At 39.9% G+C, this 25,118-nt stretch overlaps 1 protein-coding gene across 7 annotated transcripts in view; it reads left to right on the top strand.

The window, feature by feature from the left end:
* Dip2c (disco interacting protein 2 homolog C) overlaps positions 1-25,118 on the top strand; it is a 395,546-nt gene that overhangs the window by 100,959 nt on the left and 269,469 nt on the right. The gene's annotated exons all lie outside the window — the stretch shown is intronic.

Genomic DNA, 25,118 nt, shown 5'->3' with positions numbered 1-25,118 from the left:
AGTACTCTGTGCCTGGCATGAAGATTAAAAACCCAGAGATCTTGGCCTGTGGTGGCTGTGGATGGGATGATTAAAATTGTATAATGTCTGCAGTAGTCAAATGTAGTTATCACCAATGGTTAGGCTTCTACTTTGGGACAGTCCAGATCAAAGGAACCCAGGTGACTCACATTGAGCCTGGGGCCAGGAAGTGCTTGTCCATCCCTCCTGTTGGTTCATGTAGTTTGTGTCTACATGAACCCAGTCCTGTCTCCTGAGATGTGTGGTACATGAAACATCATTAGTGTTGGACAGAATGGCGTGGTCTAGAGCTGGCTTGGGCAAGGCTTTAGGCCCTGCTGGGTTTGTCTTTGGACCTTGGGGCTATAGGATTGTGTCAGCTACTTCTGGTGATCTCGTTCACAATCTGGTTCTTTTATGAAGTTTCCATTGTTGACAGGTGCTGTGAAGTGGTTAATCGTGATGGCTTAACAAATCACAACATGTGAGAGATACATACATGTATATGCATGCAGCAGTAAGTTGCTGCTTTGAAGTTAAAGTTGCAGTTTCCAGTTTTTTTTGTTGTTGTTTTTCTGTTAAATAGTTTTGCATGAAGTAAACTCTCGTTGTTTCATAGCTCCTATAATCAATAGGATTAAAAAACAAAAAAAGGAACTGTGATCTTTGTTCTCTTGAAATAGGACAAGGAACAGTAACTTAGAATTTCCTAGTACTGGTGCCAAAGGACCCTCTTTACTGTGCTGTAGAACATTTAAGGCCCATAAAATATTTGTTTGCTGAAGGGAATAGGAACAAGGATTCTGTTCAACTATACAAAAAAAGGGTATGGGATGCTCAGCCTTTACTCCAGAGGTCTGCACTCAAGAGTCCTACATGCAAAGTCCCACATGCAAAGCCCATTGGTTGCCTGGGTCTTATTAATTTCCTAGGATTGCTGCTCTTCATGACCATGGTCCTTATAAGTGAAAGTGTTCTTAGGGATGAATTCTCCAGTCTAGGGCCCTTGCTTTATGGGCTTGTGTGTTAAATATCCAGGGCAGGGTGTCAAGCAGCTCTTAAAGCCAGACCCACACATTGCCTGTTGCTGTTTTCACTGTTACTGTGCTCTGGAAAGCAGTGGATGCCATGAGCTCACATCCAACTATTTGCCAACGTGGCTGTTTTTCCATTTTAGGAATGGGATCTGAGATCCACAGGCCTATCCATACTTCTCAAATAGACATGTTGGCACCAGGCACAGGCCATTACAAACATCAACTCTGAGATGGCACAGGAATCTGTCCAGCTTACTGTAAATTTGCCTGATGGCTGTATTTCTGTGATGATGGGAGTCTCTGCTTCCAACCCCAGCATCTGGTTTTTCAATGGTTTTCTGATGAAGCTGGGGATTGTTATGAGCTTTGTTCCTCCCTCCTCTTTGTAGCCCCATTGGCTATTTGGGGCCAGTTCCTGCTTTTCCTCCATTTGCCAGTAAATGTGTCTCTCAAGGGATGCTTATCAGAAAACTGCAACCCACAACACACATAACTAGAGAAATAACAGTGATGCTTTCTTGTGGGGCCTTAGCACTGGTATTTCCGTGTAACTTGACATTAAAGCCTAAGGGTGGCACCAATAGTGGCTAACTGATGTAATATAAGTTGAATTCAAAGATTGAGGCTTGAATACCTATTGTGCTGCCTTGAACATGAATTGTCTTAACTCTGAAATGGAGATAATACCATCCCACTTGCACTAGTAATAAAAAGACTAAGGGTTGCCTTATCAAGAAGTGACACATATGCCAGTGACTTAAGATGAAGCCCCTTTGCCCTGCAGTTCCTTTGAACTTTAAATCACATATTCTCAGCTTATGGCAGGCTATTTTGGTAGCATGTAATAGCAAGGTTTCACCCAATTTTGTAGGATATCTGTTAGATGCTTTTCCTTTATAGTAAATACTTTTCTCCTTGCCTGGGACAAAAGTACCTGACCAAAGGAAGAATTCATTTAGGCTCACAGTTGGAACATGCAGTCCATTAAGGTGAGTAGTGCATACAGACATGATGTGAGATGGCTAGTTAGATTGTAACCACTGTTAAGCAAAGTGTCATGCATGATTGTATTCCACAAGCTTTCTCTTTATTCAGTCCTGAGTACCACCAGCTCATGAGATGGTGTTGTCTACATCTACCACTAGCCAAACCTTTCTGGAAATGCTCTCCTAGACACTCCCAGAAGTATGTCTCCTAGGTGATTGCAGGTGCTGTTAAGTTGGCAATTAAGATTATCATACCTTCCTGTACTTGTTTTGGATGCAAGTGTTGGTAGAACCTATACAGATAAGGGAAGGCTTTTGTTAAGAGGGCAAAGTGTTGCATATAAAAGCATGATGCATAACATTGATGCTTTTTCCCGTGTCTATAATATTTTTCTCACAAAAGGCAACAGTTCGTCATGTTACAATATACTTTTAATCTCACTGCCATAAGATGCTTATGAAGACCATTAAGGGCTGCTCTGTTAGGATAAATCATGATATTGAATTGAATGAAGAAATACAGTCAGCAAGTCTTAGGTTTATTGGTAGAGATTCTTGAAACCAGTTGTTGTGCTGTGATTGGGGTCATTAATATAGTGTGTTGGACTGCTGTAGATGGTTTTGCATTTCAGAGGCCTTTTAGCAGCAGCAGCAAGTAGATTTTGTTATGTGTATTTACTTTACTTAATTCCATCTTTAAGAAAATATACAATGGTCTCCCTTACATGTCATGTTAACTTTGGGAATTTTGAAGATCAATGAGGGACTCTTTGAACCACAAATGGTGTGTGTGCATGTGTGCACACACTTGCCAGTGTGTGTGTGGAGGCCAGAGGTTTATGGTCGGGTATCTATCACTCTTGATCCGATCTTTTGACAGTCTCTCACTGAACCTGGAGATCATAAATTTGAGTAGACTTCCTGGCCAACAAACCCCTGAAATCTTTGTTTCTGCTTCCCACAGTTAGGGTGATAGACAGATATTGCTGATCTGGCCTTTTACATAAGTGTTACGAATTTGGAGGTTCCCATGTTTGCTGTGCACTAAGCCATCTTCTCAGTGGGTCATCTTTTTGGCCCCTGTCATGAATATTCAGGTAGTAAGTATTGTGAGCACTGTGTAATTGCTGTCTCCATGTCTCAAAGCTATGGGCAAATCAGACCAGGACAATTTAAGACTTTATTGAAGGTGTCCAGATATATATTTACATTTCAGATGCCATCCCCTTTCCCCATTTCCCCTCCCTAGAAAACCCCTATCCCATGCCCCCTTTTCCTTTTTGCTTTTATACATTTTTTAAAATGTTAATCAAAAGCTTTATAAGTTTGGTAATGCTCAATCAGAAGTGTAACCCAATACCCAACCTAGATATATAAACTATCTTTGACTGGTGGAGACACATGAACATCTGCCTCCATGCCACCACCACCCCTTTCTCTCATCACCTAGCTTCACCCTTCCTGTTAAAATAAAATTTTTTTCTCTCAAAATGCAATTAGAGCATAATTGTCCTAATTGTATCAGTGAGGTACAAGATAGTCCTAATACCCAGTCCATTATTTTGTTGACTAACCAGAACCTCTGTCATCTCTCCTAAATAAAACATTTAGTTTTGAACCTGGCTTTTTTCTTGTCTTTAGAATGAATGTCAGCTGAAAACCATCCTCACAAATCTTTTCTCTCAAAGTAAATAGCCAGGATTGGCTATGAGATTATAGGTCTTCAATCCCGTTGGAAATCCAGAATGACTGAGTTAACTGAAATTATGGGAAGCATTAAGCATAGCTTCTAAAACAGCCAATTTATAGACACCGCTGAACACCTGGAACACCTTATACTACTGAATGTTGGAGCACCAAATCTTCAGCCTTCTGGCCCAGAATCATCTGACAGACCTTAGTGATGCAGAATTATTAAGGGCTGATTACTCTGTCTAGGCAGAAATAATCAGTCGACTATTCTGCAAGTGTGTCCTTTTCTGGACAGTAATTTGTCTGTAGATGGAAAGAGGCAATTCTTGCCTAGTGGCTGTCATCGCACAGCTGGAGTAACTCCAAGGATGCTGAATTTCTTCTTAGAATCCACAACAGGAAGCTGTCAGGAGCAGACAGGTCTCTAATCAAAATGAACATTAATATAGAAATATTTGTAATGTCAATTCTATGGACTTCTGACGTTTTGAAAACCAACTATCCATGTAAGGTAACCTGGACTGTTGTCTGTTAACTCCTCTCAGCTATTTCTAAATAAAATATAAAAAACACCCTAACAATAAGCTCAAAGCCCTGAATTTGCTATAGTCCCTTAACTCATAGGCTAACCATCTCAAATCAGTTAAAAAAGTTAAAGAACCACTGGGTCTAAGCCTTGTATTCCTAAATGTGTTATACAGGCACAATGCCCATGAGAGTATCAATATTCATCTCACTTTTATATCAATAAGAAGCTCGTACCAATGAAAACCTTACATTTGAAATCAAAGTAAATTTTGTACCATTTAAGAATTTATAACTTCATCTTGATATTAATTATACAGATTTCTACTAATAGGTTATGGCTATGCAATAAGTCCTAGCTAATCCTCCCTGTCCCAACAAAGCCACTACTTTTCCCTAGAAAGACAGACCATTATTAACCACCTTAGTCCCCAAACCCAGGGAATAGGGGCGCTGACTCTTTAACTTCTTCAAGCTGATTACACGTGTTGAGATATTAGAAGAGGGGTGGGGGGAAGAGTAAATTGATAAGCCTTCCAGAGATTATAGTTAGGATGAGTGTTATTCTTATTTGTGGCACTAGCAATAAGGGAAAACAGAAGCAGGGCTCTTAATTTGGTCCAAGAAGATTGGTATTCAGAATTGAGGATGAATATTTGAGGAAGTGGAGCTTTGCTGATTCCTTGAGGACAAGGTGAGTAGGTGTCTGTTAGTAATCAGAATACTACATTGTGGTTAGGAGTTTGCTGAGGATGGTTGCTGAGGAGGACTGGTACACTTATGAGGAAGACAGTGCATTCTGAGGGGGGATGTCTAGGGAGTGGAGCTTATTGGATGTTCTGACTAGAGTCAGCTCTGCCTTTTCTAATGGAAACACTCTCATATTTTACTAACACAGAAGCATTTGCTTATATTCAAGTAGCTAGAAATACAGAACTTAAATTATAGAAAAGGTTCTCCCTGTCTTAACTTTGTAATTAATTTTTATTAATACTTCTGACATTTCAGTGAGTATATCATGCTGGAATTTGAGAATTTAACACATTTAGAACAGGAAATTTCACTATATAGTCATGCCTTTTTTGTATGACTGCAACCCCTGTCTGAAGTGTAAGATTTGCTGTTCACTAGCTCTACATTTAGGACTGCGTGTGTTTCTTGAGTGAATGCTCTGTTTGTGGCATGCACTCTTGATTATAACTGAATCCTTGTGCACAGTTTGATCTTCAGCTGTACTTGGTCTTGTGCTTCTGTGAACATTAGAGGACATGCTGACTGTCTAGTTTTCTTGAACATGTGGGGATTATTCACAGGCCCACTGGTTTTCTGAGAACAGTCCTTGTGTTATTTTGAAGCTCTTTTAATGAGAAATTAGAACCCTGGGGTACATAGCTCTGTGTTTATAGCAAGTGTTTTTTGGGGACACTGCCTTTGTTTTATTGGCTCATGTTGATATTCCTAGCCCACGAACTCAGCTTCTAACTCAGGATGAACGGGTGAAAAGGAAATCTTAAGCAGTCAGCCATCTGCCCTTGTTGGCAAGGCTCAAATCAACTGGGTGTATGGAAAGTTTAGGCATATCCGTGTTATTTTTTGTTTCTATAATGCATCTCTTATTTTTCAAATACATCAGTGCTTAATGCTTCTGTCAATAAGATATACAGGTAAGAAACTTTTTTTTAATGCAGGAATGGAGTAATACAGATTTACAAATGATTTTAATAAGAAAAAAAAATGCCCCTGTCTATGGTGGTAAATGTACCTAATAGAAACATTTTTAATGACATGCCTAGAATCCATGTTGCTTGAACTGGCGTACCTTACCCAGTTTGAACCTTGTCATTCATGGGTGATTTTTGCTGTGTCCTGATGGAGGAGAGAAGGAGGGGTTATGAGAATAAGTGTGATCAACGAGCCATGAAGAATGGCTGCTGGTCATGGCTGAGGGTTTCCTCCTGGCTTCATGGAGTTGGGATGGGGCTTGGTATACTGTGTTTCCCTTTCATGAATGGGTATCAGTTCAGATATGGGGACTTGAGTGAAGGGGGAGTAGACTACAGAGTTGCTGGGTATGATCATTGAGCTCTTAGGGCATGGAAGATGTGTGCCACAGCACCAACGCAGCAAACACTTGGCACCAGGGACTGATACCTTTACCATGAGGAAGCAATCCAAATAGTAGAGCCAGGAGGGGCAAAGGACATTGACTTTTTGCCACCTTCCTTCTAAAATTGGGGTGGTGAAGAGCCCTATGTACATTAAAGGTGCCCCATAGATATGCACTGGATCTGTTCTTTGCACTCTTGAGGAGGGAGAGCAGTCCTGACCCCTCTGCTTCTCTACTGAGAGTTTTTTGTATTTATAAGACAGGTTACTAAAGACCCGATGGTTCTTCAGATGAGTGTGTATAATGGGAACATTTAGGTTTGGTACATACCAAGTTTCTTCCATTTCTTTCTCAGGTTAATACCTAACATGTGAAAGCTTGTCACATTAATTTGTACTCATGCCTTATGTTAAATTCACTGGAAATAGTTATCTTGCTATTGACTATGAAAGTTTTAATCCTTCCAAGTATGTGAACATACTGTTACTGGATACCATCCCCAACATGTTAGAGCATTGGGTATGAGATCACATTACTGCATGCCTAAGACATTTGAAGTTTTTCCTAGCTCAGAGAATTTTGTGAATATATTTCTGGCTGCTTGAAGGGAAATACTGATAGAGAAAGGTTCTAGAAATGTTGGGTGACTGTGTTACTAATTGGGATACATGTGTGAGTTTTGTGATGATTCTTTTAAAGGGATGGCAGTGGGAGTAATTGCATGCTAGTATGTTTGCCCTTGTACAGATTTACACAGTGTACTCAGCTCTTCATTCTGTACTGTTTCAAGATGGTGATTTAAAGAGAATCGTAATAAGCCCAAATGTTAGAAACAGTAGGCACATGCTGGAGTGTTCATGGTAAGCAAGGTATGGCTGTTTTGCTTCTAAGAAACACAGCATCAAATTCGTGCAATAAGATGTTTGTTTCTCATTCCATAGAATATCAGGAATTTTAAAATTCTTAATGTGATTTCAGGTTTTCTGAAGAGAAGGACATGGAACATAAAAACTCACTTATTTGGGTGGTGAGCGTTATATCTGAACAGATTGTAGCATTTCTAAAAACCCCCCCCCCCCAGATTATAGAATATTCTTATTTGCAGTGGTCAGGATGTGATTTATCTTGTTTAATCCAAATGAGAATGAATCAGCAAGCATACTGTGCATGAAAACACCAGATTTTAAAGAAATACCACCATGTCTCTAAAGAATTAACAACAAAGTTCTTTGAAAAAATTTGGGTCGAGGAACTTAGATCTGGTCATCCATGATCATCATCATCTCATTAGGGATCATCCGTCATTCCAGCCTCTTGAAGGCTAAATATTTTCAGGTCCTGTATATTGAGTTAACTGATTACACTTGAGGCTGTATAGTGTTGTATCTCTTGTACCAGACACTGCTTAGTGCTTCCACTCAACCTTTTGTTGTTTAGATTGGTGTGTTGTGTGTGTGTTTTCTGCATGCATGCTTCTTGGATCTATTGGAATTGGGTTTATGAGTGATTATTAGACACTATGTTGATGCTGGGAATTCAGCCCAGTTCTTCTGAAAGAACAAGAAGTGTTGTGTTCTTAACCCACTGAGCTATCTATTCAGCTTCTAGCATTTATTATTTTGTCAGCTATTATGTAGTGGTATCTAAGTCATGAAATGACCTTGACTTTTTTTTTTCCATCAAAAAATATTTTTATGTTTGAGTGTTTTGCCTGCATACATGCTTGCGCTTCTGGTGGTGTGTACTGGAGTTAGAGACACTTGTGAACTGCCCATGTAGATGCTGATTTGTAGATACCAACAACCTTGAATGTACTTAAATGTTTTATGTTTTTTTTTAACTGCTTCTTTTGGTGAAACAGTATGAAATGTATGAAAGTTGCTAAGAAAAATCCAAATATAAAAAAGATCCATTAAAAAATGTTTTTCTACCTATGAAAACAGACTCAAACATTTCACTCACTTCACTCACTCACTCCACTCACTCACTCTACTCCACTCACTCTACTCCACTCACTCTACTCCACTCACTCTACTCCACTCACTCTACTCCACTCCACTCACTCTACTCCACTCACTCCACTCACTCACTCCACTCACTCACTCCACTCACTCCACTCACTCTACTCACTCCACTCACCTCACTCCACTCACTCTACTCACTCCACTCACCTCACTCCACTCACTCACTCCACTCACTCACTCAGTGGGTAGGTGTAGTGTAGATGTAGACAGGCCCACTAGTGTGTCAGTCAGATCTGTTCTTTGGTTGGAGATAGCTCTATCTCCTGAGTTGCTTGTTCTTGAAATGAACTTCTAATTCATGAGTTTGTTTCTAGTTTTCAGTAAAATACCAAACAAATCAATTGCTTTAATCTTGTTGTTTTTATCTTTGATGTAATGCTCTGGTGACATTTGGGGTGGGGAGCAGAGCCTTTCGAAGGATATTGATGATGCTGTGGTCTAGGGCACTAGTTAAGCCTTAGTCTGAATTCACAGGGGCTCTTTCTAGGAGACCAGGACTGGAGCTAGCCTGTGGCTGTGCAGCTGGCGAGGGAGCCCAAGGGAATGAGTGTTAGGTGCTGAACTATTTTTTAATGAATTTTCAGGAATCCTTCAGGCCATCAGTTTGGAGACCATCAAGTCCTAACAGTCCTTTGGTTATCAGCTTTTTGGCTGCTTACTTCACAGTGAATATTTTGGTCCCCTAATTTTTTTTTCTTGGATCTGTCTTCATGGAAGAATTCTATTGCTTCTCTAGACTTCAGGACTATCTTGAGAAGATTTGGCACAGATTTCTCTGAAGGATCCAAGCTGTGGGCAGCTGTTGAATTTCTTCAGTGTTGAATTTAGTTGGAATTCTCCTTGATGCTTTTATTTCAGTACCCATGCTTCCCCAAAGCTAGTACCAGCGGCAGTGGCAGCAGTGGTGGCAGCAGCAGCAGCAGCAGCAGCCTTGTTCATTACAAGTATTTACTGAAGGCCCCAAGTAGGGACTACAGCTCTGTAACCAGCCCTTAGAGGCTAAGCTTTGAGCAGTGTCCATCTGTCTTACTTGATTTCTATGTTATAAGTTCTCAAGATAGAGAATTTCATCCAACATAAGTGGTATAGAAGTGTGGGGGCATAGGAGTGACAGGGAAAGGGTTTTTTCCAAGGAGAAAGGATCAATTGTAAAATCTGTATTTCAAAGATAGAGTGAATGATTTTTATGGAGTTCTTAGTGAGGGTTTTTTATTGAATTTTTGATTTTGTTTAGTTTTTCTGCTTCCTTTTTTTGGATAAATCCAGATCTGGCAAACCAAGATTTCATATAGTATAATAAAAGCACGACTTGGCACATGCCCTTAGATAGACTTGGTGACATCTTTTGTGCATTCTATTCTGCATCACCTGAGGAAGTTGTTGATACTGTTGCATTTTACTGAAGATCTGGACAACCTGGCTTTAGAATCTGAGCTCATAATCCCATTTCACTGCACACTTTCTATCATAGATGCGTTTTCTGTTCTCACTATAAGGCAGCATTTTCATAGTTCATAAAGTAGGACCAGCATTTACTTAGTAATGGATGAGACTTTATTATTTTTGAGACCTGGAAGTCTCCCTGGAGTTTGCATTCCTGGGAGCAAAATAGGGGTAAATAAAAATCTTGTGGCTATTTGTCTTGTGCTTCATCATGGCTCCTGAAACTTTTTTCCCTCGAGCTGAAATTTTTTCTGTAAAACATTTTAAGAAATGTTACAGATGTCAAATATTATATAAATAGGGGAGGGGTTTGGGTTTCTAGTTAGCATTTTTTTTTTCTTTTGGACTGTAAAGGAAATGAGTTGTTTGTTCCTTTCAAAGAAAACCTCCTCCCCAATATGAATGAATTCATAGCAACAAGCTAAGACCAGCTTGTTTAGAAGTTCTATTGGACATAGTTCACAGTGGAGTTTTAGTTATTAGTGCCCTAGTGCAGAAGCACAGGGATCCTGTTAGTGAGTGCCCATGGCCTTTAGGGAAGCTGAAGTATGGGCAGCAGGTCCTAGATAATAAGGAGTGTGCAATTATAGACATGATTTAATTGTTATATTCTTGGCATCACAGGCACAGTACATGCCTGCATTCTCATTTCATGCCTGTTTTAGATCTAGTTCAAAAGTGATTCAGTTGTGACTTTATAATACAATATGGGCTTTGTCTTGGTGTTCTGTTGCTGTGAAGAGACACCATGACCTTGGCAACGTTTATGAAAGAAAGCATTTAATTGGGGCTTGCTTACAGTTTCAGAGGTTTAGTCCATTACTATGATGACTGGCAGCCTGGCAGCACACAGGCAGACATGGTGCTGGAGAAATAACTGAGAGTTCTACATCCAGAACCACAGGCAACAGGAAGAGACTCTGGTCTTGGCATGGGATTTTGAAACCTCAGAGCCCATCTTCAATGACAGACTTTCTCCAAAAGGCCATACCTCTTAATCCTTTTAATTCTTCCAAATAGTGCTACTCCCTGGTGACTAAGCATTCAAATATATAAGCCTGTGGGGGCCATTCTTATTCAAGCCACCACAGACTTCTACTTTTAGCTTTGTAAAAGCTGGCTATGTTTTTGGCCTGCTTAACTCTTTGTTCGTGGTGCCACTTGATTCCCTTTCTCTCCTAGAGATACTTGACAACTACGTTGCAATGTTGCAACGTAGAATGAGTTGTTGAAAAGGGCCACTGGAAAACCGGAGTACTGTAAAACCTGTCCTACATACTTTGTGCTGGCAGATGTGCTTAGTGATATCCCCTGGATTGAGAGTAACAGGACCAGTTCTGTTAGGATGTTATAGTGGTTTGAATGAAAATGGCTCCCATAGGCTCATATATTTGAATGTTTCATTCACAGTTGGTAGAAATCTTTGGTAAGGATTAGGAGGTCTGGCCTTGTTTGGAGGAGGTGTCTTATTAGGGGATGAGCTGTGAGGTTTCAAAAGCCTATGCCATTCCCAGTTAGAAAGATATAAGCTTGCAGCTACTACTCTATTGTATGCTTGTCTGCCTTTCTGCCTGCAGTCACGCACCCCACCATGATGGTCATGGATTCTAACCCTCTAAGAACTGTATGTCTCAATAAACCTTTCCTTTCATAAGTTGTTTTGGTCATGGTGTCTTCACAGCAACAGGAAAGTAATTAAGACAAAAATTCTTGCCTTTTATCCCATTTGAGAACAAAAATCTCCTCGTGGTTTATGGGGCCCTTGAGAAGACTTTGTCTACTGACTAAGCAAATTGATTTTATAGTTACGAGGCAGTTAGAAGTGTTTGCTACATACAAGACAAAGAAATAGAGGATGCCCCTTTCCATTTAGAAATGCTAATTAAGTACATTTCATTGTAGTAACAGTTTAAGGGCTAATGGGAGTTACCAACATTAGGTCATGCAGCTAGTACTGTTGGTAATTAAAATTCCCCTAACAAATGTATTCTGCCATATGCCTCAATTTTGCTTAATATTCTTCTCATGGTCTTTCTTGGAGAGACATTTGAACAAGGCACTGTAGGAGGTGAAACATATCTAGTTTAGTAGTTGATAGTACATCTTGTCTTTATGTGACTATAGACTTATACCATCAGTCATTTTTCCAGCTCAAATATACTTAACTGTCATTGCTTCAGAACCTGTACCAGAGTTGTTATTCCTGGAGCCAAGTAAGATGGTGATTCTTGGTTGTGTAAAATTGTTTACTGTAGGATTATTAAAAGTAAAAGTACCTGAAAGGTGTTTAAATGCTATATTCTCAGTACAATTAATGTATGTGCTTACTTTTTTTCTTTCTCTCTTTTTTGAGATTTCATTGCTTAGCCCAAGCTAAGCCTTAAACATGTTATCCTTCTTGCAATTATAGACATATGAACTATGCTTTGATTTAGCTAGCATTTTTTCTAAGGAGTATTGTGGCTTGAATCTAAAACAGTTTTCAAAGGCAAAGTTCCTAGCTGGTGGATGTTCAAGAGAAGATTACATATGGAGGGCACTAACTTCATCAATGGATCAGTCTATTAACAAATTCATATATTAATGCATTCTTAGTGGGTGGAGTTTGATTGGAAGAAGGCCATTGAGGATTCCCTGCTCTTGAAGGGTATGTCCTGTGTCACGACATATACGTGTGTGTGTGTGCGCGCGCGCATGGGAACACATTACTCTCATATTTTCCACCTGTTTTTTCCCCTTCTATATTCTTTCTCCCCTTATTTACTCTTTCCCTTTTCTACTTTTCCTACTTTTCCCCTTTCCTACTTTTCTCCCTGTTTCCTGGCCACCAAGAGGTGAGCAGCTCTATTATACCCTCTGAATGCCTTCTCAACAATGCTGTCTTACCATCGCCCCATAGTAGGGAATCCAGTGATGAAGGGTTGAAACTTCTGAAACCACAACTCAGAATAAGTGATCTGACTTTTTCTTCTTAGGTATTTTGTCACCATAATGTAGACCTGGCTAATGGGGAGTGGAAACCTTCATTCTACTTTTTCCCTGGTGGAAGCAGGATCAACTGTTTTCTTGCTGTTTATCAGTCACACATCCAATGTGAAGCACACTACCTTTGATTTTCTTTTTTGGTAAAAGTGGTGTGTTCTCATTTTCTACTTGGCATTGTGTGGCTGAGTGTGAGTGGGAAGGGGCTGGTACCTCTTGCCATGTTCCTTGTCTGGTTGCTAGGTGACTCACAGAGACCTACTTTGGAGCTTTGGCCACCTCCCATTTCCATGACTTGTTCTGAACTAACAGCCCCATCTTATGGAAGAGGACAGCTGCGAGACAGGGAAGCATTTGATTCAGCCGTTCTACTTCCACTGGATGTTTGAGCCATCATACAGCCTTGGCAATTACAGACACAGCCTTTGTATGGCACATCACTCCCTCCCACCAAAGCGCTGCATTGCTTTTAGAGGTTCAGTAATGTGACTTAACTCATCTTCCAACATAAAATGTATTATTAAAATTTAATGTTCAAATTGATGGGTATACTTTATGGTATTTGATTTTTCTTGGTCGATTCCCTCTCAAGAGATAAGATGTTTTAAGGGAGAAAGCTTAGATGACCCCCACCCCCATTTCTGAGGATCAAAGTGAATTCTGAAAGCTCTTCTATGTGTAATAAAATAATCAGGAAAGCATTATTTTAGCTAGGCTGTCAAAATGGAATGCTTGTGACTCCCACGCAGAAAAAATGCCCTTCTTGGAGGGCATGGTCAATGCTAATGCTGGTTTTGCTCCCTTGAGAAATATGGGGTTTGTACAGATTGGCAATGATAGGCAGCTTTTGCCTTCTCTCCACTTCAGTTCCCTAGTCTATAGTTCTGCTGTCTTTAATTCAGTGTCCAGGGCTCCCTTTGGGAGGATTTGTGATGCCTCTTAGTCCTCCTGGTTCTGTCTCTAGCCTTTGGGTTGTGGCTGTGATGGCATGTTACCTATACTAGTGCTCTAGGCTACAAGATTTCTCTCTCTCTCTCTCTCTCTCTCTCTCTCTCTCTCTCTCTCTCTCTCTCTCTCTGTGTGTGTGTGTGTGTACGCACACACATACGTGTATGTGCACCTGCTGCTATATAGCCTTAGGAGTCTGTTGTGAGCTGATTCATGTGAAAAGAAACCAAAAAATAGTTCTTGCTTTTGGCCCTGGAGCCCATGGAGTCTCAGATCTGATCCTGTAATGTCAACTTTTTAAATTTTTTCCTGAGAAGCTTTAAAGTTATCAGAACTAGAACCTTGATATATGCCAGCCATTTCTATGTAGAGTAGATTTACTAAGACTTAAATACTTCTTGGTATGGGCTGTTTTTATTGTTGAAATAGGATAGGAACATGTAACTGTTTGCATAGGAGCTGTAGGCAGCCAGGAGTCAAAGAACTATCCCAAACTCCTTTGGTAGAATAAAGTTATATTTCTCCAAATGCTTATTAATTGGTCTTTAGTCCTAGATTAGTGGCCTTATAGTTTAGCTTTGGAAGGGAAATGTAGGAAATAATTGGGATGAGGTGGGAATTAAAAGAGATTGTGGGTCAAAAAGGAGCTTCAAAAGTCGTAAAAATATAAACAAAGCTTAAACTAAAAATTCACACACTTGACATTATAGCCACCAAATCCTCATGTGTGTTTTAGGTAATAGGATGTGCAGTAAGTAAGCCGTCTTCAGAAATAGCAAATGTTTGTACTATTTTATTTAGTCACAAAGAATATTAAATAGTGAGTTGGCCAAATAACATGTTCTGGCACAAAGCACCTGGAAATAAAAAGTGCTTATCCTGCAAGGCAGGATGCTACAGTGTGCTATGAATTATCCTCAGTATGTCTATCAGTGCTCCTGAAGTCCTTAAGGAGATGAATGGGCAGTGTTGGCAAGATACACAGTTAGTAGAGCATCAAGGCTGCTATGAACAGTCGATGAGAAATGGGTTGGGCCTCTCATGCATAAACTAGACCATGTGGCTCCTGGTGTTAAAGTATCTGGTGACATACATTTCTGCTCTGCTGGGAGGAGTCTTCAAAGAAAGAATGTTTTTACTGTTCTGTAGGTGTGTCTTGTGGTCTCTGTTCACCTATATATTCCTGCTAGTAGAATTTTAACTGGTATTGTGAAGAAGAGAAAATACAGAGTGAGAAGCTGCTTATTGGGTAAAGGCATTCTAGGTGTTTTCTTTTTGCTGAGTAAAACCTCCTTAACAGCATCAGCATTCTCTGCTCTGCTGGGTTAGAGGTGGTGTGGGATAAAGGTGTGTCCACAGTGAGAAAGGCCACTTGCTTTGTACTGTGCCAGAGCAGGAAGGATGGCATGATAATCTTCAGAGTGTCTTGGAGGCCTGCTTGTTTTTTATGTTAAAACCAGTATAGCTAGAAAGGGATTAAGTCATCACTGACAGGACAGTGGGGATTTGAGGGGTGATACATGAGAGATGGAGGATCCAACTGACTGAGTAGCACTCTTTTCACAGGCACTGAGTGGCTTCCACTTGAAGGTATCATGTATGTTTCTGATGCCGTTTGGTCACATGAAGAGTTCTTGGCTTCTGAGACTCATGTGATTCATTTGGGAGATGGAATTTTTGGCTTAGATTTCAGTGTACCCAAGACACACACTAAAGTATCCCAAGGCATTCTAGTCCATGGTCATTGCCTGTGGAAAGCACCTGTTCGTTCCAGCTAGGCAGATAGAAATGCTTAATTTGTTTTATGCCTTCACTACTTTTAGGAGAATGCTAACCTTCTTTTGTTGTTTGTACTTATTAACTAATCAGTGATAAAGCAAGGCAGTAACTGGAGAACTTTTCAATTAAAAAGAAAAGGTCCCTTTGCGACCTTTTTAAATCGTAGCAAAACAAATCCTAGCCTGTGCCTTTATTAATTCTGTCTGGAATTGTTTTAGAACCTTGGTGGGGTGGGGGTGGGGGGATGTGAAGGCAAGCAGAACTGTGTTGTGAATGCCATTTCCCAGATTGGGCCAGCATTAGAATTCTTAAATTGTCAATGACTGTGACAGCAGGATTAATAATTTTTCAAATATCCTGTAATAGAAGACGACCAAAAGTCAGAATGGTGCTTCTTTTATGGTCTGAAATGTGTCCGCCTGTTTTGATGGTGATGGACAAAGTCTAAAGAGGAGTTGGAGCTCTATTTCAAGTTTCAGGGTACTCTGGCAAGAGTCTCTCTCTTAGGGACTCAGTTACTTATGCATAAGATGAAGGTGTTGAAAGGACACCTGCCTGTGAGGTACTGAGCCAAGTCTACTTGGACACCAAATCTTAACTTGAGTTGCTGTTGCAGCCACAGTCCCCCAACCATCCTTGAGATTTGGAAGCACTTGTCAGAGGACTAGAAAGATTGTATTTATTAGATGAAAAATGTACATTTTAGGGATGAGGCTATACTTTAACGATAGAGCACTTGCCTAGCCCTAGGATCAGCTCCTATTGCCAGCAAATTAAATTAAATTAAATAATGCATATCATAAGGACTTTGTTTCACCTGTGAAACAAAAAAAAGGTGCTTGTACAGAAAATTTTCTCTAAAATGTTATTTCTTGAAACAAGACTTAAAGATAATAAGTCTTGGGAAAACTCAAATTATTTTAACACCCTCCCCAAGGGCAATGTCCAGTGCCATTCGTGATCATTATCCATTTTTAGTTTTGAGCTAGGCTCTTTTAACCCTGAAATTCATTGAATCTGCTATTTGCTAGACAGTGAGCGTCAGTGATCCATGTATTTCCACCCCTCCATCCAGTGACAGGTTCATGCCCTCTCAACTGTCACTTTGGAGGTTTCTTGGGATCCAAACTATATGTCAAGCACTTTACCACCAAGCCACCTGCCTCGTTCAAGAGTGGACAGACTACTTTCCAGTTTTCCAGTATCATTTTATCTGTTTGCGAAAAATGTCTTTTGATACTTCTGCCTTACTAGATGAAAACGAATGTCGAATCTAACAGGTTGATTGTATTCATTATGTGTTTTCAGCTTCAAACATCTCACCAGAAGCAGCATGCTCTTTAAGAATGACTTTACTGCATAAGTTATTCATGTAGGAACGTAAAGGTAAAATTTGGCCACCTTTTTGGATGTCCAGTACAGTCCTTTATTGCTCTTTTGTACCCATTTGAACCTATATAACCAATTTTCATTCTTTTCTTTGAGACATGGTCTCATGTAGCCCAGACTGGCCTTAAAGAGTGAGCTAAATAGCCACGGATGACCTTGAACCTTATGAACCTCCTGCCTTCAGTTCAGTGCTTAGGTGTTAGGTTTATGTTTATGAGGAGCTAGAGATGATATTCAGGATTTTGTGTATGATAAGCAGGTATTCTACCCACTGAGCTATAACCTCATCTGTGTTCATCCTTGAAGAGAATCGGTTGTTACAGAGTGGTTTAGGATCATGTAGTGAAATGGAAGGGGCTTCAGAGGGACTCTTGAATGGATGTCTATGTTTATGTCTTAGTGACTCGTAGGTTCCTAGGCCAGATCTTGTGGACCCCAGAAGTGGAGGGGAAGGGAAATTGGGACAAACTTGGGAGAAGAAAGTTGGCACTTGAATGTTGGGAACGTGGACATTTGTGTAAGTTATTTGCATCAAGAATGACTCCAGCTATGGCCTCTATGAGATTAGGAGTCATGAAGGCAGCTTGCAGGAGAAAACAAGAGAAACTGGCCTATTTTTTTTTTTTTTTCTGAGAAGGCTAGAACCTGGATCATGAAATCCTAACATGACAGCTGAGGTCACCCATCATGCATTTGGTGAGGACATTTTCTAGGGTACCCAAGCTTTCATCTGTAGACAGCTCTTTGTTTCTAGCTTTGGTGGACAAATGCTCCTTTTCACCACCCCCAACCTGGAATGTAAAAGTAAGACATGTCCACTAATGAGTCTGGTTTGCATAGAGTAGTAAGTACAGCTCATGAATATTTAAGTAGATTTCCTAGGGCTAAAGTGTGCTGGTACTTAGAGTGAATTTCCCCCATTAATCACGATACAGAATCAATTCAGTGATCAGTTAGGATGAGTTGAGGACTGTGTTCTAGTTGTATAAGATAAGTTGCTGCAACCCCTTGACCTTGTTTTCTGAATTCTTCATTTGCATACATTTGCTGGCATCTGATGACATTGATATGCTCACTCGTTTCTGTTTTTATGCATGACTTCCAGTAGGTAATGAATTTGACTAGGCATACTTTGTAGAAATGGAAAAATAGAAAACTTTTACCATACATTTGGGTGAAATAATTGCTCAGAAGCATTCTGAGCATTCTGAGGGTAGACGAGGTTAAAACACATTTTCATAGTAATATCCTCACAAATGGCTGTGACTCACACACTCAGGATGCAGAAACAAATGTAATGAAACTATAACCTGTTAGGCTGCTTGGTAAAACTTCTTTGAGAAGGGATACCAGTTTTGCTTTTATAACTTCGTTCTACACAAGTAATTTAAAAAGTGGTACATGCCTTTAATCCGAGCCCAGAGACAGAGGGATATCTGATTTTGAGACCAGCCTGCTCTACTTAACTAATGAAACAATTTTTTCTTTTCTTCTCTTTTCTTCTCTTCTTCTCTTTTCTTTTCTCTCTCCTCTCTCTCCTCTCTCTCTCCTCTCTCTCCCCCCTCTCTCTCCCCTCTCTCTCTCCCCTCTCTCTGCCCCCTCTTTCTGCCCCCTCTCTCTCTCCCCTCTCTCTCTCCCCTCTCTCTCTCCCCTCTCTCTCTCTCCTCTCTCTGTCCCCTCTCTCTGTCCCCTCTCTCTGTCCCCTCTCTCTCTGCCCTCTCTCTCTACCCTCTCTCTCTGCCTTCTCTCTCTGCCGTCTCTCTCTCCCCCCTCTCCCCCCTCTCCCCCCTCTCTCCTCTCCTCTCCTCTCCTCTCCTCTCCTCTCCTCTCCTCTCCTCTCCTCTCCTCTCCTCTCCTCTCCTCTCCTCTCCTCTCCTCTCCTCTCCTCTCCTCTCCTCTCTTTTCTTTTCTTTCCCCCTCTCCTTTTTTTTTTTTCTTTTGAGACTGCCTCTCTGGTTGAAGAGATGGCTAGCCATTAAAGACTAGACTTTCAACCAAAAATAAAAGAGAATGCATCTCTATGTATTCTTGGCTGTCCTAGGATTAAAGGCCTGTGTCACCATGTCCACCTTGAAACAATTTTTTTTTTTTGCTGTGAACTTAAAAACAACTTAGGAATAATAATTATGCTTCAAGTCTACTCTAATAATTTTAATAATTTTTAAGTAGTTTAAACAATACTCAATAATTATTAATTGAACTTTAAATTCTGAGAAACATGTTTTTGTTCCTTCCCTCCCTTGCTTTCATCCTTCCTTCACTTTCTTCTTCCTTCACATACACAGGACTTGCTTTTAGCCTAAGCTGACTTCTAACTTAATGGAAGTCTTCCTGTCTCAGTCTCTCAGGTGATGGAGTTACGGGCATGAAACACCGTGCCTGCCTCTTTCTCATTCTTAATCTCATCTAAAACCAAAATGAAACAAAACATTTTGACAGGATTGTCCTAGTCAAATGAAATTTTGTTCTGTGCCTTACCTTTTGGAATGTTTTTATCAGTCTATCTAAGATCTTCAAGGGTAAGCTCCCTGTTATAATAAAAGATAATAGCTATACTCAAGGTTGATTTTTTTTTTTCTGTTGCAGTTTAAGTGGCTTCACAAGACCCTCTACACAGTTTTTATTACAGTGGAGCTTGAATAGTATGAAGATATACAGTGAACTTGAGCTTACTCTTTTTTTAATATATAATTTATTAAGCATATAGAATCAGCAATCCAAGATAGGTTTTTTTTGGCCTGATAGGATGTTTTTATTCTTTTAAAATGATCTCATTCATGTTTAAATAGACATTTTTTATGTATTTTAATATGGACATTATTCTATAGGTGTGGTGGTTTTGAATATGTTTGACCCAGTGAGTGGCACTATTTGGAGATGTGGCCTTGTTGGGTAGGTGTGGCTTTGTTGAAGGAAGTGTATCTCTGTGGGTGTGGGCTTTAAGGCCTTCATCCTAGGTGCCAAGAAGCTGCCTTTGGATGAAAATGAAAATGTAGAACGCTCAGTTCATCCAGCCCCATGTTTGCCTGGATGCTGTCATGCTCCTGCCTTCATGATAATGGACTGAACCTCTGAACCTGTAAGTCAGCCCCAGTTAAATATTGTCCTTTATAAGAGTTGCCTTGGTCATAGTCTGTTCACAACAGTTAAACCCTAACCAAGACAATAAATAGGTCACTTTCTCAGTCATTTTATAACATGGTTAATTTTGAAAGATTTTGCATTTTGTAATTTTGTTTAGACTATTTGCAAACTATAAAATTCAAATGAACAGTAAGTATTCGAAGAGATTCTTGTGAGTTAATATGCTCCAATGTAGTGAAAGCATAGGTAAAGTCAGCTGCTCGACAGTAAGAGTGTCACTGGGAAGATGAATGTAGTCCAAGTCTCTACCTTCTAAACTGTCAACTCTTGGCCTTGGGCATTTTCCTGTGCCCTCTGCAGGTTCTAGTTGTCTTAGGGTATAGCATGTGTGAACTTAACTCCACATCAAAAGGTTGAATACAGTTTCCTGACTGAGATGCTAAATATGTTTATCAAAGGCTTTGTTCCTCTTGTAGATAGCATAGAATGGATAAGTGAGCCTTAAAAGATCTACTCATTGCAGGGTAATGATAGGAAGGAGGATCATTTAATTTTATTTGAAAGATAAGATCAGCTGCTTTGTTCATGGTCAGGTTAGTGGCAAACATATACATTTCAACAGGCATGTTATTCTCTCTCCAGTGTTCTGAAGACAAGAGGAGGATACATTGCTCACTGAGTTACTACTGATTTTCACTACTAGGTCAAATGCCTGGGCTTTGTTGACATCCTGCATTCATTTGGAAGGTAGAACAGTTTCCCTTAACCCCTTATCCCCAGCAATGTCAAATTGTCTCTTTTTTGATAGAAGATAATGCTTTATGGTTAAAGGGGCACATATCCAATAGATCTCATATCACTTACTGCTTTCTCCTCCAGGGGAGAATCTTATGAGTGGAGGAAATTCCAAACCCATGGAAATCATTTTTAGTCTCAAACAAGCTTAAGTGAGTCAAGGAGAGACAGCTTATAGAGACTAACAGGTACTTAATGAAAACTGAGTGATCACAGTTTGCCTGGAAGACACAGCTCCTCTGGGTGTTAGGTGTTGGCAGAGTTAATATCTCCTGATGCTGATGGGATGAGGAAGCGGAATAGGAAAGTGCAGAAGCTGTTCATTAGATAATTTCCAGGCTGGTGTGTCAGTTATTTTTCTGTTGCTGAGATGATATACCATAGGGAAAACAACTTATAAAAAGTATTTACTTTGGCTTAAGGTTTCAAAGGGTTAGAGTCCATAATGCATAATGGGGTTAAGGGGGAGTGATGCAAAAGCTGAGAGCTCATGTCTTGATTTACAATCATAAGGAAGAGAGTGAGAGAAAGAGAGGGATGGATGGAAAGAGAGAGGGAGGGAGGGAGAGAGAGAGAGAGAGAGAGAGAGAGAGAGAGAGAGAGAGAGAGAGAGAGAGAGAATGAATGAATGAGAATAAGAATATGAATGAGAGAATGCACATGTAAATGAGCACTGGGAATAGTACAAGTTTTTTGAAACTCAAAAGCCTGCCCTCAACACCTCCTCCAACAAGGTTACTCCTCTAATCCTTTCCAAACAGTTCAACCAACTGGGGACTAAATATTTAACTATATGAGACTATGGGGGCCATTCTTATCTAAGCCACCACAGCTAGCATGCATGCCTATGTGTGTGTACTGCTTGTCTTAGCCCTGTGTTTCTATATATGTGTGCTTGAGTGTTTCTAGAGGATTCTCCTATGCTTGCTGTAACATTGACTAGCAAATGAGCAAAGAAGCTGAATCTTAAATAAAATTACCCCAATATTGGTGTCCTACAGTAAGCCCATCTTGTCTATATCTATGCTGCGTACAATAAGGACAGTAGTCACACAACTGTGATGGCTCTGACGCTATTTTCTTCTACAGCCCTGAGATGCAACAGAGTATTACAGATGTGTTCTTTGTGTAGTGTATTTGAGGGTATGGAATGTAAGCATACATATGCACTTGTGAGCAGGTGGGTGCTGTGCATATATACATGTATATGCAAGAGTCCTTCTGCCAGATTGGCTTCTACATTGAAGTCACCACAGAGAGGTGACTCTTTAGTCATTTGAAGATTAAGAAGGGTTCAGGTGGATGCAGCCTTTGCCTTTGTGAGTGCACTGATGATTCTGGGGTGGATGGTACTTCTTTGTGCAAAAGGGACCTAGAATGGGGAAGAAATGCTGAGTTACCAACTTAGGGGTGCTCTCGAGATGAATGTATTATTCCTCCACCTTCTAAGAGTCACTCTGCCCGACCCCACCCCCATAGTTTTAAAAAGCAAAGCCTAACTTTACATGGCTATCTGATTAGTACTCCCTGCTTGTTCCACCAAAAGGAAAACTGGTCAGGTTGTAGGCTTGGAGATTATTTGGAACCTGTCATATGACAGGTAGAGATGTTCCTGATCACCTCAAACATTTCAAAAAGGGAACAGAATTAGTGGAATTCTTTTTTAATAGATGATCATAACTGTACTTTTGCTTTATGAAAGTGCCCATTTTGAATAGGTTAGGATTCCTATCTTGTTTTCTGTCTGAATAGTTGATCTTGGTTGGTAACTAGGTAGGTATATAGTTGATGGGAAGAATCTGAAAGCAGGTACAATACCAATAATAACTACTACGGTTGGTGGCAACACCTCTTTAGAGAGTGTGGGGATATCTTATTTCTAGCATTTACTGAGATATCCTAGGCGGTAGCCAACCCAGGCCTGGTTACCTGGACTTCATCCCAAAGCTTCTTCATATTGCTTGTCTGCTCAATGCTGTGCTCTTCCTGCATTAGAGCAGGAAAAACTAAACTGTAGCTTTTGCAAAAGCTCAGCTATTTGTGGACATGACTATGGGCTTTGAAAATGTGTTTGTGTTCTCTCTCTCTCTCTCTCTCTCTCTCTCTCTCTCTCTCTCTCTCTCTCTCACACACACACACACACACACACACACACACACGTTTCCATGATGTGTTACAAACTCAGAGTATTGTACAGTGTTTTTGTAATTATTGTGATGTTATAGTAGAAGTGAGTTCCATTTACCAAGGGGCTGCTGATTGTGGAGCAGCAGTGAGCTGTTTTCCATACATTTAACCAGCATCTTTGGAGAAACCCATAGAAATAGATGCTACCCTCATTTGCTTACTTAGAAAGTGAGGTTTAGGCAGAAACCTATAAACAAGTCAAAGACCACCCAAAAAAGCAGTGGAGTGGCTAGGTCTTATCCATGCCTCTTTTGCTGTCTATTATATGCTTTGAGCCACGCTCCTGCTTAACTTCCTGTGAAGTTGTGTGTACAATAAAATCCAAGTGTTTAAAATCACTGGTAAATTTGCCATTTAAGGGGCTGTCACTGTAAAAAATTTTTTTAAGTATCATTTTTAACAGTAACATTATATGGAATAAATTGTCTTTCATTTAAGTACTGAGTAAGTGCTTGGCAGTAATTTATTCATGTAAACTTTTCCTTTGTTATTCCTCAGTAGATAATGTGAAAATGCTTTTGATGCTAATAATGAAGCCCTTTTCCTTTCACTTAGTGTTCTTGCCTGTAAGTTGACCCTGCAACCCCATACCATTGAAACCAGATTCTCTAATTAACCTTAACAGGAGTGATCTGAGAGATCATTAATTAATGCATGTGATTACATTCATGGCACAAGGATACAGTTCTAAGTGAGAGGAAGTTGTTTAACTTGTTTTAATATGAATGAGAGTGATTAGCTTATCCAAGGTCAGATGAGTCACTGGGAAGAACATGTTATTTGAAAGGCTAAGCTTAGCACAACCACAAGATTTTTTTTTTTTTATTTAAACTAAAAGTTGTTGAGATGATGAAGATGGAGTATAAGCAAAAAGGCCTGCATCATGAAAGAACATATAAAGTGCCCCCTCCTTCCAACTGTGTATGTGTATGATTGAAAGTATGTATGAGGGCTCTCTAGGAATAGAGTGATAGAATGAAAAATTACACACACACACACACACACTCACCCCATAGGATGTATTAGAGTGATTTATAAGTTGTTCAGCTAGTCCAACAATGACTGCCTCCTGATAGAAAGGTCAAAAATCTGGTATTTGTTCAGTCCACAAGGATGGGATATCTTGGCTGGCTTTCAGTCAGTGTTGGAATCCTAAAGAAGTAGATTCTAATACTAGTAAAGGAATGCTCTGGTAACAGATGAGCTTGGCAACGTGCAAGGGCAAGGAGGAAAGGGCAAAGCTTTTCTTTTTGTGTAGACTGCCACCAAAAGGTGTGGCCCAGATTTAGGGTAATATTTCTTACTTCAAATGATACACTCAAGAAAACCCTTCACAGCCATGTCCAGATGCTTGCATTTTAGTTGATTTCACATGTTGTCAAGTTGACTACCAAGATTAGCTCTCACAAGTTCAATGCTCCATGGCTTCATATGGTCATTCTAACTGTATAGATGTTCACTAAGATACGTAGTTTGTGACTGGAAAATGTTTGAATAGCTAATCTAGCTGCGTGTGTTTTATTTGTGAGCTTGTTCCAACAAAGTGATTCAATTTAATAAAGAAATGAAACTTAATGATTTAATTTAACAAAAAACTTTTAAGAGGGGGAGTTTGACCAGTTGTTATAATAATAACCCACTTTATTTAATGTAAATATTAAATCATTTTTTCAGAATTATCTTTGGAATTGGCAAAGTTTGTGTTTTTTCTTTCCTGAAGTCCTGGCTGTGGTGTCTCCTTAGGAAGCTGTCTTGGTTCTTCTTTACCTCTCTTTAGGGTACTTCTCTCCCTGCGTTTTACTTACCCCTAACCTGTAACAAAGGATGCTTTTTTTCTCCATGGCAGATGGTTTCCTGATAATACAAAGAGCTCGATGACTGGACTGGCTGGCATACAGTTTCCCAAGAGACTTGGTAGGAACATCACACTGCTCCTCAGTAGAGGCAATGGCCATTGTCCAGTCAGCTGATAATGTATATCCCCAGAATATGAAAGGCATTTACAGAAAGCACTTTGGTTTTCAGGATGAAATAGTATTTGTAGAAGTACTTTGGATATAACTGTTCTTTTTTTGGTGGTATTCTGAGTTCATTTAGCATGGCTTGAAGTTATCTTTCAGAGGAAATATGCTTGAATACT

The sequence above is a fragment of the Arvicanthis niloticus genome, chromosome 8, assembly GCF_011762505.2.
Source record: "Arvicanthis niloticus isolate mArvNil1 chromosome 8, mArvNil1.pat.X, whole genome shotgun sequence".
NCBI lineage: Eukaryota > Metazoa > Chordata > Mammalia > Rodentia > Muridae > Arvicanthis > Arvicanthis niloticus.
Note: the sequence above shows the minus strand (reverse complement) of the source record. Positions and strands in the feature narration are given on the sequence as shown.